This window comes from Anopheles marshallii, chromosome 3 (assembly GCF_943734725.1).
Source record: "Anopheles marshallii chromosome 3, idAnoMarsDA_429_01, whole genome shotgun sequence".
Lineage (NCBI taxonomy): Eukaryota > Metazoa > Arthropoda > Insecta > Diptera > Culicidae > Anopheles > Anopheles marshallii.
This window is the reverse complement of record NC_071327.1, coordinates 21,848,048-21,855,967: the sequence shown is the minus strand read 5'-3', so window position 1 is coordinate 21,855,967 and position 7,920 is coordinate 21,848,048. Positions and strand designations below refer to the sequence as shown.

At 44.8% G+C, this 7,920-nt stretch overlaps 1 non-coding gene across 1 annotated transcript; it reads right to left on the bottom strand.

The window, feature by feature from the left end:
• Positions 1–842: 842 nt before the first annotated feature.
• Positions 843–973, bottom strand: Trnal-caa (transfer RNA leucine (anticodon CAA)). The gene is made up of 2 exons: positions 936–973; positions 843–887 (listed from the first exon to the last, which is right to left on the bottom strand). It is a non-coding gene; the product is annotated as a tRNA-Leu (tRNA).
• Between the last annotated feature and the right edge of the window lie 6,947 nt (positions 974–7,920).

The window sequence follows — 7,920 nt, the reverse complement described above, 5'->3', positions numbered from 1 at the left end:
TAATGTTGCGTTTCATATACGTTGGGCACGGGCATCGGTTTGTAGTCCGTTCGCTTCGATAGCAACTTCCGTAACACACTCTCACACTGGCAGCTAGATTCGGCACGTTTGCCGTTCCCAACCGTAGTCGGTTGGCTGTGAAACGTGACGGCGAGCTGATCGGTTTCAGTGCATCACGGGCGGAATACTTTCGATGCCGCTGCACTCAGTACGATGGGCGACACGTGAAGAAGCCTTCCATGGCAGGGTACAGTATTGCAACGCAATGCAAATGTACTGCAAGCGGTCCGCCAAATAATGGGGTGGAGTGGACGATGAATAATAATCAATGCGATTGACCAGATCCAGCGTGTGAGGGATCGAATAATAAAGTGTATTTGGATTAAATAAGGCTCGGGATACACCTCCAATTAACTAGGAAAAAGTCACAGAGCAATTGAAATTGAGAAATTGTGAAATTTGGCCGTTCCGGTATGCCGTCATACTAAAATATTGAATATTAAAATAGTAAACAATACATTAATATATCAAGTAATAAACACACAAAAATATGTCTGAATTGAAATATATTGTCTTAGTATATTCACTTGATTTTTTATGTAAAAAAACCTTTTAATACTCTTGACCGTACAATCTTAACTCTTGAAGCACTCTTGACTTTATGCAATAATTGTTTGTCTTTAACCGTGCTTCGCTCTCAATGCTGAAGGTTTTCTGCTTTGACAGTCGAAAACTGAATATAGATTTATAAATTTCTTCTTTACGTAGAAAACAAATCACGACGAATGTAGAAGAGTCTAAAAAAGATCATTAAAAAATGTTTGACAAAAAAGACTGTTTTTTGTCAGAAGTGGGATTCGAACCCACGCCCTCAGAGAGGACCAGAACGCTCTCTCGACACACCCGGCTTTTGACAGTGCGCAGGCAAGATTGCTCTTGAGTCTGGCGCCTTAGACCGCTCGGCCATCCTGACGTGTTGAGTGGGGTGTGCTAGAACAGAAGCAGAACGCATAACACGCGCATAACATGGTCCCCAACCGATGGGACTAACGAATGGGTTATAACGAAATATTCTATAAAATGTTTTATTCTACGCGCCGGACACCTAACTACGAGTGTCTAACCTACACTTGTTGTGCTTCTTTTTTTTGGCTCTTCTTCTCATGTTTCTTTTTTAATGTTCTTATTTTTCTTTTTCTTGGGAATAAAAACATTTCGAGACATCGGTAGGTAGTTCGTTTTAATCCACAAAGTATATTCTATAACTGATTACTTAACTGAAAACGAATGCAAATGTCAAATGAACCAGTGAGCAGCTGCGTTGATGGAACAACATCTTCCATGCTATCATAGTGAAAAACATAAGACCCATTCCTTTCTTTTCCAAACATTTCCTCTTCGTACAAACTGAGGCAACAACGTCGCGTAAAACATTGTGTCACGAGTACGTAGCGTCGAAGGACTCAAATGCCACAGTGCGTATGACATATACCTCACGTTCCTTGTCACGTGGCTCTCACAGTATGTTCCGATGCTCTCACAGTATGTTCCGATGGACACACACCTCCCCTCCATAACCCCCCGGCAACCTTCTGGCGCGTTGGTTGCTTCATCGAATTACACAATGACGCTGGTGGTGGTACACACGGTTATTACGTGTCTGCGTGCGAAAAATTATTCGCGCGATCTTCCGATGCAAAACATCTTTGTTTTTTTTTGTGGTTGAAAAACGTGTCTTATCGAACACACAGGTCAGGAGATGGAGCAACGAGCAACGAAAAACGTTCTAGCCGGAACACACGGATTCGGACGGCTGATTGATCGGCTGATACAATATTCAAAAACCCGAGCCCGAGTCTAGCACCGTCTGCGTGATGACGAAAATTCCCTCCGCCTCCGTAGTGGTGTGGTTTTACATAAACGGAAAGGTGATTGATTTTAAATTCCAAAACACCCAAGATCGTTTGATACGGTGGAGGACGAGCCTCGTCGGGCTAGGAATATTCAGGAATAAAGAATGAGGTTAAAAACGTTTAATCTGAAACGTGAGCGACATCCTGTTCGGACACCGATTGTCACAAAAAACGATGCAAAACGTATTCCTTGTTATGATGCAGCAAATTTGTAGATCCTTTTGTATAAAGAATAAGAATACATTTGAAACAAACCAAACATGATGCCAATTTATAACAGTTTTTATAATTCAAGTAAAAAGGTTTAAATCAACTCACGATATCAGCGGACTAATTACCTGGCTTAATCCCACCACCAAACAAAGATTACAAACCTTTGAAGGAGCACACCGGGCAGACAAAATGTGACACCACTCGGACACGTCCATTCGACGCGACTAATGACCGGCACGAGCTGCAAGTTTCTGCCAGTGTTTATGATCTGGGGCCACGCGAAACATCGGAAAAATATTCCATCATCCCGTCTCGCTTTACTTGCCGCCCATACCGGGACGCGTCGATACCGTTTCATAGCGTCAATTCGATGCCATTCCAGGTCGGCCCTTTTGGTATCACGTGGCCGAACCACGTGGGCCCTTCCCTGCTCTTCCCTCCAGCTGTTCCGTGCCTATTGCACCAGCTGCCGATGATGGTCTCGCGATTTGGCCCCGGCTTTTCAGCCCTGCCTCGTGTGGGGTTTTGTTGTTGTGGTTGTAGTGTTCCGAGTTCCCTTTTCTGCTTTTCTAATCTTTAGCCACATGCCACACGCGGGCCACATATTCCACTCGCGGACGTAATGTTGCGCAAAACAGTTTTGTGAACCCGCGCACTGTGCGCGACGCGGTTCGTTGTTTCCGACGTACGGTTGAAAAACGCGAGCCGGAATATTGCTGGCGTCAAGTTGTTGTTTGCCGTTTGCTGCACGACGTTCTAAGAAGTTCACCCGCGTTCGTCTAAGCACATTCTCGGTGCTGCCAGTGCCGTGTGTGTTCCCTTCCCTACCCCGCTGCCGGCAGCATCAACGTGAGGTAATCGAAAGGAAAGGAAGCGAACGCGAGCGCGCGTTATGCAATTCGCGCCGTATTCGCGCCATCACGGGGCAACTACATTGTGGCCGCGTGCTTGATACCGTTTCCGAGCCCATCGCACGGAACCGGGCCCTTTGCGAACCGGCCGATGTTGTTGCTGATTGCGCAAAACGCGTGCGGTGGGGCCCACACACGTGTCGCTCGCTGATAATTGAATCATCCGTACTGCTGGCCATCCGTCCGTGACTCTCGTCGAATAGGGTGCATTGTTCGACCTGCCGTAGATACGCCGGTCGTATGGGTTGGAGTCCGGTTGTGAGTATCTTCAACCGCTATCAATGACTTCTTGCAAGCAACAACTATTCGCTATGTTAAGCTAGCTGTTAATGGAGACGCAAACGAGTTGCTTATCAGCATTAACGATACGCTAAACGGTGCTACATTTCAAGGGCAATGCATTAAAAGGCGATGTAACGGGGGAATTTATTTGTCCGCTAGGAAGATAAACGTTCGATAAGATGATGGATAGCATAAGTGTAAACGTTGGCACTAATTTCTAGATATCTGATATGATAACGCAACCGAACGTCCGTAATATAGCGCAAAGCAAAAACAAATATATAACACAGCTTGAATTGCGAACGGTGATGTACAATTCCAATCTTCGATTCGAAACCCAACCTGCCGGAGATAATGAACCACCCCAATAGTTTTGCATTCGTGTCTGATTGCGTTGCAAATGTATTCCGCTCGGCGAAGCCTGCGCACCCAATGCTCACGTGGCACCTAGCACCAGAAATAAACAGCAAAAAAAAAAAAACACTTCCTCCGAAGGCACCTCTCCAACGTGACACGTTCTTCGACCGGCCCATAAAAGGTTAACGCGTAGAATGTGTGTATGCGGGGTGGAACTCAACCTGTTGTGTCAGAATTTTGTGACAATCTACTTCCGGGGTTTGGGATTGGAAAAAAACATCACGGTGTGGTGTATTTCACCACGCAAGCACACCTTACATAACCTGGACTACTTCGATCGCTCCAGTTGGTTCCGATTTGTCAACCACGGGAAGATGGGTCCCATCACAAGCACAAGAGGTAATAGGTTACGGTATGGTTATGTGCTGCAGATCGTCACCGATCGTAACCACCGACCGCAGTGGGGAAAAAAAAAGCTGGTTCTCCTTCTTCGGATGTTTTAATGTGATTCCGCTCGTGTTCGTGTCGCTTCTTCGACCTTCGACGGCAAACGCGGATGACGGAGTAGCGGAGTGCTTCGCGTGCTGCTGGTCAATGAACGAATTAAGGTCACGATCGTAACGCCACCGCGTCCAATCAGAACACGTTGGTGGGTTCCGATCTTGGCATGGCTTAAGCAGGGTGATAAAACGAAAACATCCGTGAGAGCGTTTCGGCTGCGGGAAACTTGATCCGTATGCTTGGTTCTATCAATCAGACAAGTAGTTAAATCAGTAGGAAACCTTAAAAATTGACTGATGTAGAGGGAAGAATGTCATAGAACATGGTCTGTAGAAGCTTGTGATAGAAATAGCATTGAATGGAGATTGTAGATGAGGAGTTATTCGTGAGGTTTAAGGAATTCTTGAAGAATTCCGGCCGAAATTCAATTATGATTTTTTGTCCGAAACTTTTACTTGACGCAAAGGAAACAAAGCACTCTTCTGATTGTAATTAATTGCACATTTTATGCAAATTTTGGCAATCTTTAACTTTTGCCTTCGTTCCATAGCACAAAAACAAGCCAATATGTGACTTTCTTTCCTTGCCGAAATGGAACGAACCTTGAGGCGCTTTCTAAATCCCATTCACCAAATTTCGATGCCGATGTTTAAAGGCTTGCTGAAGGAACTGCTAGTTTAGGTCGCTGTTTTCTATTGCTTCTTCCTCACCCTGAATGCATACTAAACTCTCGCACTAATCGATCTTCAATGTTTGTGAATAGATTCCGCTCACGAATGATACAATAAAAGAGAAAGTTCTTCCTATCGGTATAGAAAGACCTAGAAAGGGATTGGAAGGAATGCGGGAAAAGATTGGGAAAGTGTGAGGGATAATAGTTTATCGTATGATATGCTTTTCTTTGCTACCATCGCAGTCGGATTGTATTGTTTTGAAAAACATTGAAGAAATATCTTTCGATGATTTGAAGTATTTGAAGGTGTTGATTGTATGGATGTAAGATGCCCTCGACAGACTGCCACCTGTTCTAGTTCAACAAAACAATGTCAACAGCACGAAACTAGTGTTGTTTAACAACAATGATAAGACAACACCAACGGACGATATTTCCCCTTCACGAGGAAACTGAGCTTCGAACGCTCTGTTTACCGGCCGTCTAGGTCGAGCCGTTACGAAACCTCTGACGTTTCGCATCGCCCAGCCGCAGCCACCACGATCGTCGGGGATTGTTCTTGGATGCAGCTCGCTGCCTGGTGACGGTACTGTCACTAAGTGCCCAGAAGGTCAACAATAAACACCTAGTCCTCGCTGGCTGATAGGCAGGAAAAAAACGATACGAAACGGGGGTGCGGAAAATGATTGCGTTACGAAGTTGTTTATCGGCCGCAGTATGACGACATCGGCAAGATAACCGCTTTAGTACACCGGGCGGCGATAACTGGTGGCGAGTTGCTGTGATGAGAAACAATCAACTCACGCTGTGCGCACGATCGTTCTCACCCTGTCGGTGCGGCTCACCGAAATGGAGCGTAGCGGTGTGTGCGTTGATGATCTTGTAATCAGATCACGCTGGTGCAGTCACCGTTCTAGTCATCGTCGCCGTCGGTGGTTTCGTCATTCGGTGCGTTTAGCGTCTGGAGAATGGAGGTTGCACAACGTGAAGTAACGGCTTCCGCATTTCTAATGCAGTCCATTCTCACGTTACAACACCGTTTGCTAACGGATGAATTTAGAACATCTTTCAAACGATGGACGGCACGTGGTGTCATATGGTTTGCGGCGTATTTTAGACTTGAAGCTGTAAAGTAAACTGTCTCGTATGTTTTAGGTGTGTGAGTTAACAGTAAAGTTGTAATAAAATAATGTCATAATTCTATGACTTTATCTAATTAGCGAGGTATAGGGGCAGTAATTCTTTTAACCCATATTATAATTCAGCAATTTATAATATTATAATTATTTAATCAAGTAGGTCCAGTTTTTTTATCATAATTGTGTATTCATGTTCATTTATTTGAAGTTACTCTTTAGTTCATTCCAAATTCGATATATTCCCTTCATTCTGTACGGTTATAATTGTGGCTTAATTTCTTGAGCGTAAATCTTGAGCGTAAACTATACCCTAATACCATTCGAATTCTAAACTTATTCTTTCTCGCCTCAAGCGTTATTAAAAAAAAGTAAACATCATAATAAAAAAAGAAAGAAACTTAGAACTTCGAACTTCGTTGTTGTAAACAATGTAAACACTCCAGTAGCGGGTGACAAAATAAAAACTCCTCACCTGAGAAGACTTTCTCATCGACCCATTGCGAAGGTAAACCACTGAGAAGGGGTTAGCTGAGTTCCCTTTCCTATACACGCTCTCACACCCCCTGAACGGGGTGAAGTGGAGCTAATGTGCTACACGGCAGTCAATCACCCGAAAGTCACCAAAGTGTCCGTGGCCGATGTCAAGGTAAATCCCGGTCAACTGCCGGCTCGAAAGCTCGGCAACGCCACTTGCGGGTTTTGGCTGAGTGTGAGTGTGAGCGAGCGGCATCACTGCCTAACCGAGTGACTCAGAAAGTTAATCGGACTGCCAATCGATCCCACCCCTATTTTCGGGCGGGCGGATGGGCTGCTTTTTCGAAAGTGGTCACCGCTCGTGAAGGAATTGTGGGTGAACTTCGTATTCGCTTCGTGCGTAGAAATGTTTGTGTTTTTAAATATTGATATTGTAATTAGTATTTTTGAAAAATCGAAATCAACACCAATTTCGGAGAATATATAAACAAACACTGATAAAATTATTGTTTATATTGTTACAAATAATTTCACAAACAAGGTTGAGCTTGTTATTATTAAATTGTTTAAATTTTTGATAATATTCATAAAAAAAGGTAAAACTGCTGGAAATTACTCGAAAAATATCGAAAGCTGTCTAAATGCTTATTAACTAATTTATTACTTTTCCAAATAGAAAAACTGTGAAATGAAATAAAAATGCGATAAGGTTGGTGAGAAAACGTATACAAACACCAAAAAAACAGGAAGTGTCAAAGTTTCACTCATTCAAACAGAGACTCTTTGCATCCTCAATCTAGCCCCCTTTCCTTGTGCGTCACAGTGCCCACCGAAAACTCAGTCAAGTGCGTTAACCTCTCGGTATTACATCCTCGTCCATCCGGATTTCTCTGCAGCTGCTCCATTTGCCGAACCCTGGGAACGCTCCCCCCATCCTTTTCGGAGATATTATGCATAATTGAAAAGTCACAGCCCGACGATCGCAATCGATCGATCGTTGTCGCCGTTGTCAAACAGCGATCGATGACCGGAACCGATGACGGGCCTCGTACACACATTGGGAGAAAGCGCTCGAAAAAAAAAAAAAACGGGGTGGCGAAATTCGTTTGTCCCCAGGCATCCGCATGTCGCATCGCCAACTTTCGTCGGTCAATGCACTCGCCTCCCCACCCGAACGGTCCAGGTCACTCCTGCCAACTCACGCACGTGAGTCCTCGGGGTGGTCGGGGTTTTTGGTGGAAAGTTTGACGGTCGTCATTTCGGTGGGTCCGGCCAATGTCCGGATTCCGGCAGGGAACGGTGCCAAACGGACAGATTTCCCTTCCGATATGCTTGTGGCTTGGTGTGGTTTGCATTTGGTTGGATTTCTTTTCCACGCACATGACACGATAACTGGTTGCACAAAGAGATGACGCTAGGCCGGGACGCGATGCGCGATTACCGGTGATGGCACGCCT